The sequence below is a fragment of the Lemur catta genome, chromosome 2 (assembly GCF_020740605.2).
Source record: "Lemur catta isolate mLemCat1 chromosome 2, mLemCat1.pri, whole genome shotgun sequence".
In the NCBI taxonomy this organism is placed as follows: Eukaryota; Metazoa; Chordata; class Mammalia; order Primates; family Lemuridae; genus Lemur; species Lemur catta.
The window spans coordinates 63,328,840-63,341,682 of NC_059129.1; the positions used below are offsets into that span (position 1 = coordinate 63,328,840).

The following is a 12,843-nucleotide window of genomic DNA, read 5'->3' on the forward strand; positions in this document are numbered from 1 at the left end:
TAGTTAAAGTCTTGACAAAAGGCAAGACCCAGATTGAGATTCTCTGGCTTGAAGTGGACTCTGCCTTAATTAACTCATCAGAATGAATTACTATGCTTAATTATTCAGCAGAATTATGCTTAATTATTCAGCTTCTCTCCAGGATTCCCTGTGTTGAACTTTCTGGTAGCAAAGAAATGCCCCAACTAGATCTTCACTATAGAGAATGATCCTGCCTTGGTTACTACAGACACAGTGCAGAGAAGGGTGACAGAAGGCTTCTTCTGGTTTAAGGAGCAAGAACAATTGGAATTCTCTGGTTCGTATAAGTTATTATTTCAAAGGAGATGATCATCCAACACCTAGAGCTAACATTCACGACTAATCGACCTTCTTCCTCCCCACTTCTAGACAGAAATTCCCTACTTTCCTGTTTCCTTCTTCCCTCCTTTCTGCATCTGGAGATAAGATACCTCTTTCTCTTTCCCTGATGGTCTTCCTTCCTTCCCAGCACAATTCAGATGTTCTCAATCCTTTCTCTGGCAATAAAACATATCTCACTCTGTTTCTTCATCTCTTTTCCTCCTCATTCTTTAGCCCAGGACCCCTTTAAGCTATTATAATGGAACTAGGGTTTCTTTGAAAATGCTCGTCTTATTTATTAAAAGAATTTATGTTCCCAACAATAATGTGAATATAAACAAAAATATAAAAAGCAAATCAACTGTGGAAAACATATGCAAAAAAAGACAAAGTTTACTAATATTAATACAGAAAAAAAACAGAAATAAGAAAGAAAAAGATAAACACCTTAATATACAATTGGGGAAAAGCAGACCGGTAATCTATCTTTAAAAATGTAATGCCCACAGGTATTCAACTTCACTAACAAATAATATAAAATAATAACACAGATAAAGTTTTCTAACCTATCAAACTGCCAAGATTTTATGAAAACAAAATCATGTTGAAAAGGACATAGGGATCAGACACTTTTATGTATTGTTAATGGAAATGTAATTGGACTTAAATCTTCTAGACCTACACGGTTCAATATTGTAGCCACTAGTCACATATGGCTATTTAAATTTAAACCAAAATTAATTAAAGCAAAATAAAATTAACAATTCAGTGCCTTTGTTGTACTAGTCACAATTCAAGTGCTCAATAGTGAGATGTAGCTAATGGCTAACATATTGGAAAGCACAGGTAAAGAGCAGTCCCATCATCAGAAATTTCTATCAGACAGCGCTGCTCTAGAACAAAGCTCTGTTGGACAGCCCTGCTCTAGGACAGTTTGCCAATATATATCAAAAGCCTTAAAAATATATACACCCTTTCCCAGCAAGTCTACTTCTAGAATTTATTCTAAAGTTATAATCACGGTGTGTACAAAATATATCTATGAGTATATAAATTGGAGTGTTTATAAAAGGAAAATAAAAGTTTTGAAAAAATATAAATGTGTAATGATAAGGAAGTAGTTAAAGAAATTTCAGTACAGCAATCCAATGGTTTGTTCAGATTCAATTCTTTGCAAAGCGACTCTATGATGGCATATTACTTAGAGTTCTCCTACACTTTCAACCCAACAGGAAGAGGTTTGGGGGACCATATATCCTAGTATATATTTCATAAGCATTTCTTCTCCAAAGTAGCTCTTTGAAACTCCTTCCATTTCCTATCATTATCAAAGAGAAACAAATAGGTACCTAAATACAACCTATCATTTGGTTCTGCCTATAACAAACCCCTTTTCAGTACCCTAAACTTCTAGTCTACTTCTTGATTTAATATTGGGTATTAAAAAATGGGAGAAGGGGTTGCAAAAAGCAGACCTGGAAGGCAGGGACTTGCTAAATTGTCAGTATAAATACTCAGAATTTTTTTTTAGGAGACAAGGTCTCACTCTGTCATTCAGGCTGGAGGGCAGTGGTGTGATCCCAGCTCACTGCAGTCTCAAACTCCCAGCCTCAAGAGATCTTCCTAATTCAGCCTCCAGGGTAGCTGGGACTACAGGTGCACGCCACTACACCTGGCTAATTTTTTTTTATAGCAATGGGGTCTCCCTATGTTGCCCAGCCTTCTCAAACTCCTGGCCTCAAGTGATCTCCCGCCTCAGCCTTTCAAATCGCTGGGATTACAGGTGCGAGCCACCATGCCCAGCCAGATTTTATATTTAGCTGGTTCCAGAAGTAAAATCCCCAGGTACTCTGCTCATAACTACTATATCAAGAATAATGATATTAATAATTATTAACCAACAATATCATCCGCAAAATATTTAGTAATTCCTCTGTTGGGTCCTTAGGTGCATCATCTACACTTCATTCACCTTTGTCTACCCCATGCTAGATGCCGCAATGCTTTTTGGCACTCAACAAATAGATACCCACTATGAGAATTAATTTTGTTTCAGAAAGGACAATCCAATTCAGGAAAACAATGCAGAATTACTTAAATACAGTAGTATATACAACTTTATCTCTTAAAGCAATAATGGTGTCTTAAATGTCCTTTTGCCTCACTATTCCTAAAAAGGTCAGAATGAAACTAAATCACTAATTTGTACATAGGGCAAGAACAAAGAAAGAGAAACAATCTACTAGTCCTCCTTACTGATTAAATTTAGATTCTATATGTCCCTAGTTTACTCATTCATTCCAGCATCTTTCAGGTCCTTTGATAAGCCCAGTGCCATGGTGCTGCTGGGACCAAGACTCTGGAGAGAAAGAGGACTGGCCTTGGACTCTGGAGCGCATCCCCCAGAGAGAACACAGGACAGGAAGGCAGTGTGACAGGCACACCAACTAAAAGAGATGTGGCACTCACCACGGAAGCAAGCACAGAAGAGAGAAGGACCAACAGAACCCTGCCCAGGGCAGTGAGGTGGGGCTTGAAGGAGAGGAAGTTGGGTGACAAGACAGAAGCCAGCCACGTGTAGATTTCTCCACCAAAAAGAAACCTTGATTTAATAATTTAATATTGAAAGAGTCATGGTTAGGACCCAAATACTGTGATTGCCTCCAGAATTGCTTCCAGTATCCCCAAGATACTGTCATCTTTCAAATGGAAGCACTGAACACATCCCAGTCACAGACAGGGCGCTGGGGAATCTGGCCCTGCTGTGCGAGATGAACTTTGGACAAGTGACTGCAAACAACAGAAGCTCTGTGCCAAAGTCTAGCACTCATATCACATTTTCAGCAGTGCTTTTCTAAGCATCCGGCAAAAAGAAAACAGAATAAACAACAAAAAACTTATTTCCAAGATAATATCCACATTATTCCCATCCTATTAACAAGCTAGGACCCTGAGATTAAATCCTCAAGAAAAAAAACAAACATTAAAATGTATCAATAATTTAAAATCTACTCTGTTCCATTAAATTTAATGTTATGTTATGTACATTATATAAACTCTTTTCCTCTTGCGTACATAAGAGTTAAAAAAAAAAGATTTCTTACTTTCTAAATTAATAAAAACTGGTCCTTTATTTTAAGGAACATGAAGGAGCAGAATATAGGTTCTAAAGATGAATTGGTTAATTTCTTACCCAAGTGATATATTGAGAAAGCAGACTTAATAAAATAATTTAGCTCCAAGTATAGAGGAGAAATTCACTTAAATAATATAACTATAAAAAGGTTCCTTTGATCACTGAAGTTTTGTTGGTGGTTGTGCTAGAGGCTCAAATGCACTGCTAAGGACGTGAGATGGTGCTAAATATTTGGAAAGTAATACTGAGGTAGTATCTGGGAATTATGATTTACAACTAAAGTGGATGAGTAAGACACAAAGGCCGATGCTAACTAAATAACACACATAATTCATAACTTCTGACACTGTTTTCTAACAGTAACATCCTCAACCTTTTCTTTTAAACCATGATAAACCTAGATGTGTTCCACTCAAGTACTGTTCCTATAATGCTATAATAATGAGAAAACAGTTCATGCGAACTTTAAGGGCCTCAGCTTTCTTCAAGAGATCAACCTACAGTCAGGGAATAATTTAAGGCTGGGGAAACTCTTTCCTACCACTTTCCATATGCATTATTTCAAAAGGGAGTTATTTCAAAAGGGAGTATTCCAGATTACACCATCTAATTTTCCAATTACAAATCTCATAATGGTTCTTTATTTCATTTCAGTCAGGGATGTCTAACACAGAGATTTATATTTAGGGCAATGTCGCTATGACAACAAAAAGGGAAAATCATTCCTGTGATTTAACCAATTTTATTGGTTTTATGGACTATCCAGTTATTACTCTGAATGAAGTTTTGTAACATTCCTCTATTGGAAAATTATTTCATTTACAGATGAAGTTTTAAATGCAAACATATATTTATGTTCACCTTATAAATTAAAACATGGCTGAAAATACGTAATGACACCGAATGCAAAGAACCAAGAATTTGGGGGTGAAAACAAATGTGCAAAAAGAGCACTGATTACTACAACCTACACGGACAGACGGGTTTTCAGTCCAATCAAAGCTAAACGCACTTAATATCCCACACATTGTAAATATTGAGATTATATAAATACATATCCTATGTACAAAAATGGGGGGGTTCTAACAGGAAGCCTCAGAAGTTGTTCTGATTTCAGTCCAGGTTTCTGAAAGGTGCCCCACAGTCTGCTAAACTCTCGCCATGCAAACCAAAGCAGGTAGTGTAACTTTCCCTTTCCAATTCTGAAAACATGAAAGTGATATTACAGGTAATACTACTAACCCATACAGCACATCAGTCCCACCAGCTTTGCGTTCCAGTCTTGATCATTTTTCATGAGCTGCCCCATCATTCTGCGGGAAATCTGTGCTATATGGTTCCCAAAACTCTCTCCGTACAAACTCTGATGTGTCAGAGTCCTGTTAACTTTCTGTGTAGAAAGGAAAACACTGACTAGACACTCCTACTTGCAAGCTGAAATCTAGTCAACACCTCCTTTTAAACAAACATTAGCAAAGCCAGACTCCTCTATTATTTCCTAGGGGATACATACAACTGTTATTAAAAAGAAACTAAACTGTCTATTTCTCCTTTTAATCTTAAAGCTGTTCATAAGAAGTCCCTTAAAAAAGAGAGTTTTGATTCCCTCCCCCTTTTTTTTTTTTTTTGCAATGAAGCAAACCAATAGGATGTTAGAGTTCACAGCTGAACTAACTCATCACATTCTCTCTCTTCTAGCACCCCAGGCAGAATTCCCCTGAAATAAAAACAATACCCAGCCTAACTTGTTTAACTTATCCCTAATAGCTATGCCAGGAACATGATTTGGAAAGCTCACCTTTATAGGCTAGACACATACCCTTCAAGGAGAATACCACTCTCAGGCATTTCTTTGTTTATACTTCATAGATCAATTTGCATTTGGATTTCACAACAATTCTCTGAGTTGGGTGGTATTATCCTCATTTTAAAAACTGTAAAAACCAAGGTTTGGAAAGATTAAGAAACCAGGCTAAAACTGCACAGCCTAAGTGGGATCTTAAGTCAGATACCAAACCCACTGCTTTTCTAAGTCATCAACCAATAGAACCCCTAATCTAATAATGCAGGACAAAAAAGGAGCCCCTAATGTATCAGAACTTCACTTCTGAATATGAATAAATGAATAAAAAGATATCAACAAATGAGACCCCTTGTTCTAAACAAGCAACAAACCAACCATCTTCAGCATTCCAATGTTTGTCTGAAACATTAGACAGACAGCATTCCTGAACAAAAACTGCGCACACAGTAACTCTAAAACAACAAACAAAAAAAAAAAGATCACTACTTATTTTATTTTCAGCAAGAGAGAGCTATGTCAAAGGGAAAAGATGCTGCAATACTACTAGATTAACAGTTGCCAAGATGCCTTGAAGCATCTTTATATGATTTCTATCTCTATTCTAAATATACTATAAATGAATAAATTGTATGAGCTGCTGCTGAGACGCATCTGTTCAGTAAGTAGCCCTTTCCTTCCTTTTCCAATTATCCTTTTTGTTCCAGAGCCCCTGCCTCTACCACAGAAAAGCCTGAGCCTGCCTATTTCACTAAAAACAGAATTATAATAATAGCAAACACTTAGCACTTAATATTTGCCAGGAATTATTCTCAGTTACAAACACATGTAACACACATATACTGTATGTTATATCCATAACAGCCCTGTAATATTATCCCCATTCGCAGATGAAGAAGCTGAGGTACTTACAAGCTAACTTGCCAGATCACAAAAATATTAACAGCTAAGGAAGTAGTCTGCAAAAGCATACTCAATATTATAATGTCACACTTGGAAAACAAAATTTTAAGTTTTTAAAAATGAGTTTAAAAACACAAGTAGAAAGCAAACCTTGGCCAAATCAGCAGTGGTGGGGATACACAGAAGATGGAAATTACTTTCTGTAGATTAGCAATTCTGCAGAGTGGAGGGAGGGGAACCACAAGGCTTTACTAAGAAGTTACATCAGAATTTAGGGCAGGGATGAGATTTCTGTGTTTATCAATAACGATCAAGGATGAGATATGAATTTTAAAAGATAAATACTTTGCAAAAGGCACTATCTCAGAAAACAAAACCAAAAAAGAAGGAAAACACAAAGTGTTGAAGTTATGTGGAAAAAATATGGGAGTGGGGAGGTTGAGGAATCTAGTCAGTTTCCCCACCACTGCCTAGAAATAGCTCTATAGTGCAACACAGTGAACACACTGCAAGTGAACAGCTGTAAGATTTTTGGCATTAGAGAAGAAAGAAAACTGGCAAGAAGTACTTGGGCTCAGTGAAAAGACCAGTTCCTAAAAGTGATGGACAATGCACAGTTGTTGAATAGGGAACAAACAGGGTGACAGTGGATCCAGAGGCTGCACATCACCACCCCACCCCTGCAGAGTCCCATCTCAAACCACCTGTGAGCTGGCAGCCCTCACCCCATCATCACCGAGCAGCCCTGCCTCATTCTAGTAACACCTCCCTTGCCCATCTGGCTGGACCTTCAACCACAGAAGTCTCAGCCAACATTACCCCAGTACAACTGGAGGGTGTAGCTGCCAGGTAGATGAAATAGGTAAGAGGAAAGGAGTTTCCACTCACATTTCAGTTGAAAAATCTTACCAAATATTCCCACAGATACATTGCTATGGTTTATTTCTATGAGTACAGGCCTACGATTGATGTTTATAGTCCAGTCAATCCCACTTTCCTCCACTGGTCTGTGTGACTCACCTCTGTGGGACTACAGACCTAGAGGAAGCTACTCAACATCTCTGAGCCTTAGCCATGACCCACTCCCCAATCACTGTCACCTCCCCACACACAGCTTTCCACCCCACTGTTGTTAAAAAGAAGGTTCTTATCAGAAAATTACATACAATTATTCATCATAGAAAAAAGCTTGCAAAGTATTTCAGGACTCCACAGATAAAAGTTACTGTTGTTATTTCCCAGTAATTTCTTAGCTTAGGAGCTACGACAAAGTCCCATTTACACCAAGCCTAAAGCTGATCTCACGATAATAAATATTGTCTGCCTCAGCTATAATTACTTGTGGCAACAGCAGATTCTCATGCTTTTGCACGGTGCAAAGAAATATTTTAAGACTCTGATTGAGAGAGGCTTTCTTCTTGCACATTTCAAGAAAAGCACAGAACTAACTGTATCTCAAACATACAGCTACAATAAAAACTTCAGTTTTCTGCTACCTAGCAGTACATAAAGAAACTATACTACATTAGAAATGAGAAATTTTAATAACAAAACTATTGAAAAACTATGTTTTTAAAAGAGTTGGTTAGGGCAAGTGTTTCAAAACAAGTTATTACACCAAAAAAAGAAAAAACTAAACAAATAAAGCTAACAAGTTTAACGAACCACTGCTATAACAGCAGACACTGTAAACCAAATTAAAAAAAAAAAACCTCACTGGAAGAGAGTATCTGCTACACATATAGTATACACCAAGAATATCCAAAATAGATATTAATAGATGAATAACTACTATTAATCAGGAAGAAAAAAGGACAGCTTCCCCTAAGTTGTAAATGACATAAGCATACACTTCATGGAAGGAATGCAAATGGCAAATAAAGATAAGGGGAAAAACAAAATCATCCTTCTAATCAGGAAATGCAAATGAAGAAAACTATTTTATACTGGCAAAAAATTAAAAGAATGACAATGCCTAATACAAAGAAATATGAATAGGCAGTCCCAAACTACTGTAATGTGGATGTGTAAAATGGCAAGACTGTTTTGAGGGCAATTTGACAGTATCCATTACAAATTAAAATGCATATACTTTCTGAACCAACAATTACACTTCTAGGAAATACTAAAGAAATACTTGCTTCAAAGCTGTTCCTTCAGTGGGTATGGTATCTCATATTTAATTCTACGTATTTCTAGATTGAGTATTTGATTCTTTTACAAAGAGGATGTATTTGTGTATTAATATTAATAACTGTGAGGAAAAAATGTGTTTCAAGTTCTTTTATTCATTTATGTATTAAATACTGTCAGACTCTATAGAATATATAGAAAAAACCACCAAAACACAGGCCAGAGTACCCCCATTCAGTCTGAAGGCAGAGCTAAGCACTCCAGGTGGGACTGTCTGGGCTTGCTCCTAGGCTGACGGTTGTAGGAGGGGAAGGAACAGGAAGGAGACAGGGAAGGGGAAGGGAAGAGAGATGTTAATTACAACTGATAATACCTTTTGCAAGGGATGATTGCCCAGGCTGGGATACAAAATGTTGAGCCTGCAGAAAACTGAAAGGAGAATCAGTAACTGAGAATATAATCAGAAATCACCCTGCTTGGAGGGACTCCTTGTTCAAAGTTTAATTGCCACAGAATAAAATGCGTTATGGTTTTGCCTGGATTTGTCACGAATCCAGAAACAGGACATGGGTTGAATGGTAGAATGTGCTAGGTAAGCTTAAATGTAGAATAATGGATGCCATAAATCTCTCCCACAAACGCTTTTTTGTGTGTTTCCTCCTCTGCTACCACCTGCCCTCTCCAATCAATTATTAGATCCCATGATTTCCTGTCAGTTCAGTTGCTGGGAGGCTGAGGATCAATAGCATTGTTGGCTGGGAACAGAGGGATCAGGTTCTGCTCTCAAAAGAAATTTACTGGAATCTATTCTCATGAATTGCCAAGAATTGAATATAAAACTCCCAGAATCTGCTTTTAATCTACTTTCTCCTACCTGAGCATCCTAAAAACATATGAAGATAAAGAGACTTCTAATTATAGTTACACTGCTACAACATTTAAGTATAATACATGATCTAAATTCTGCTGATCTGAGTTGCTGTTAAGGACAGAAAGTTTCTGCAACTCTTTATCTGTATTATAATAACTTTAAGAAATTAGACTTTTGTTTTTAAGTTTCCAGTGTTGGCCTTTCTTTCCAGATTGAGAGATCTGGATAAGAATATACCCCAAAGCATACATATTATATCAATTGATGAAAATAAGTTTAAATAAATATCATTTCTATATAAGATAAATCTATTATATTTATGAATACCTTAAATAATTTGGGGGGTTATTTTTCTTTCTTTTTTTTTTTTTTCTGAGACAGAGTCTCGCTCTGTTGCCAGGGCTAGAGTGCAGTGGCATCAGCCTAGCTCAGAGCAGCCTCAAACTCCTGGGCTCAAGAGATCCTCCTGCCTCAGCCTCCCAAGTAGCTGGGACTACAGGCATGCACCACCATGCCCGGCTAATTTTTTCTATTTTTGGTAGAGACGGGGTCTCACTCTTGCTCAGGCTGATCTCGAACTCCTAAGCTCAAACGATCCTCCTGCCTCAGCCTCCCAGAGTGCTAGGGCTACAGGCGTGAGCCACTGTGCCCAGCCTAATTTGGGGGGTTAAAGTTTTTAGTTTTGAAAACTTTTTTTTTTTATTTTTTTATTTATTTTTTTTTATTTCAGCTCATCATGGGGGTACATAAGTTCAGGTCATAGTTTTGAAAACTTTTAAAACTACTACTATATATGTAAAGAAAACAGAATAGTTCATTTTAAAATTCAAATTAATACAGCATACCCTCAAAAATTACCAAAGTAGGACCTCTAGTAGCTCAGATAAAAATATAAGCAACAAATGACAGGGAATGTGTATAGTTTCTCAGGTTTCTTTGAAACTTCATGACTTCCTGGTTTCTGAAAGAATCCTATTTCCTCTTACCTTTATGTTATTTCTTGTCCCATCCAATACCCTACCTAGACAACATATGCCTATATACAGTCATTAAATAAGTTCACTAGATAAGTAAATGCTTTTAGACTTTAGAATATAAAGGGAATTCCCCTTCTGTGTGGTTTCACTAGACTCCATTTGGTAGGCCTGGGCTGGCAGCTCTGGTAGGGATAAAAAACTTGACTTAGGTACCAGGAAGAGGCAAGGAATCTACACAGACCTGGGCTCAAATCTTAGCATCAACACTGGCTAGCAACTTCAGCTTGGGAAAATGATTTAACTTCTGTGAATCTCCTATTTCCTCCTCGGTAAAATAAAGTCACAGGTATTACTAGATACCTATCACATAGTATTGTTATAAGCACTAACTATATACAATGATATGCTATAAATAATACAGTAGGCCTTCCAGAAATACTGCTGGCTTCCTACTCACTTCAATTGAATCAGCCAATATATATCAAGCACCTGCAATAAATATCAAAGTCACTACGCTATACTACAGAATTATACATTATCTCACAACAATCCTATTGCTGTATCTATGTATTATCATCCTCATCTTACTGATTTTTAAAAATGAAATTGTCAAAGAACATAATCTAGCCCAAGGTCTCTGTAAGTTGGGAAGCAGCCAAGCTGGCATTTGTCCCAGATTTTCCAATACTCTTTACATTACACAAGAACAAGAGATAAGGGGAAATTAAACCCATATAGTCTTTAATATCAAGAAACTAGGAAAGGGCATAAGATAAATAGGTGCTTTAATTTTTTACTATACCAATTCCAGAAAAAGAAAAACCAAAATAAAATGTCCTTGGCTGTTGAGAAATCAATCCCTTCACTAAATAAAACCTGCATAAAATTCTTCTATATAGTATATTAGAAACAGGTACAGAGAAATTCTCCATTCTTCTCAAGGTAATAGTGTAAATCAATATAAAGACAAAAACAAGAACTTGGGAGCGTTTGTCTCTCTCTGATACTAGACTGTAGGTTACCGCACAATGAAATGGTCTATTGCTGTTTACCCTGAATATAATCGGAGTCTGTCTTAATAAGTATTGACTGGTAGCATGAATTTGCCACAGTGGCCTAAGGAATAAAACCAAATATACCTTAATATGTTGTTTAATACTCATCTAACAAATTTTATTTTTCATGAAATTAGTAACTCCGTTCATATAATTATGGTCTCTTTTATTTTGACCAGAGGGTTTAAGAATATTTTCTCAGGCTTTGAGACCACAGTACTCAAGGCAACGGAAATTACAGGTATGATTCACATGCCTAAGACTCTTCACTCCTATAATACAACCAGGCCAGTCACAGAATGAGTCAGCAGGGGTAAAAAGGGTGTGGAATACCAAAGACAACTGCTCTGAACCACCGGCAAAAATTTCCATTCTGGGCCTGTGTCATAATGAGATGGCTTCCCACCCAAAGTTTCTTATTTAAAAGTAGTTTACAGATGGCGTAGACAATTGCTTTAGTTACAGGATCACCATGCATGCCCCAGTGGGCTTCAGAAGCCACACTCCAGGTGACCCAGCCCCATCCCAGAAAGGCTCTGCCTCCCTCACCACCACCACTGCACCCCTCTCCCTGCAGCCGCACCCCTCTCCCTGCAGCCGCATCCATCTCCCTGCAGCCACACCCCTCTCCCTGCAGCCGCACCATGAGCGCTGAGGAGCAAAAGGGAATTTTGCACACATGGTACATGAGTGTCGGGGGTGCCAGGAGACTTCTCTCTGAGGCTTCATTCCTCTTGGGGGAAAAGATCTTCACACCTGTTGTAGCCAGGGACTCATTCTCCCAATGAAAGCTTACCCAAAACATATGAAGATAACAGATGAAGATAAAATATCTCTGGCTAAAATTGGAGGAGAAAAGAGCTTCCTTTAAGTTCACTCACTAGAGAATGTCACCTCAGGTTGGTCATCTCCACACCTCAACCTTCTAGAGAACTCTTGTGTTGTCCACTTGCTTTTCTTAAAAACCAAAGGCAAATTTTGAAGAAGGGAATACTCTTCTCAGATCTCTTACTAGGTAATTTTATAATACTCTATGGATCTTTATTACCTACTATTAGAATAGTGGTCCCAACCTTTCAAATTCCATGACCCCTGCTACCTATTTAATTGCAAGTAACAAGTCACCTTCTAGCCCCTAAAAAAAAAAAAAAGAAAGAAAAATATATAAAAGAAAAGAATAATCAATGATTTTTTTCTATATTTCCACACTTTTATTAATGAGGAGATAAATGAACAAAAATCAGGGCTAGGAGAGCAAAGAAGAATGACTGAATGATGATGTGCCAACAACAACAGATGCACATGAGGAAGTTTTGCTAATAGCTAATTCCCTGTGGTAAAAATAGGCACCCTGAGCTAGTGCTGGTGGCAGACTCCACTACTATAACCTTTCTGGAATTTGGCAATACTGACCACAAGCTTTTAAAATGTTCATAATGTTGTTGTGTTCTATAAGTATAATGTTTGACCTTTACATAGCACTTACTATGTGCCAAGCCCTATCCTAAGCATTTTACAACTTTCACAATGGAGAATTATATTTTCTATTTCACTGAGACATTAGTAAGTTAAGTAATTTGTTCATGGTCAGAAAATTAAATAATTGGAAAATCTGAGATTCAAAT

At 37.4% G+C, this 12,843-nt stretch overlaps 1 protein-coding gene across 2 annotated transcripts in view; it reads right to left on the reverse strand.

The window, feature by feature from the left end:
* Positions 1-12,843, reverse strand: part of DST (dystonin) — a 441,573-nt gene that overhangs the window by 254,702 nt on the left and 174,028 nt on the right. The window lies entirely within an intron of this gene.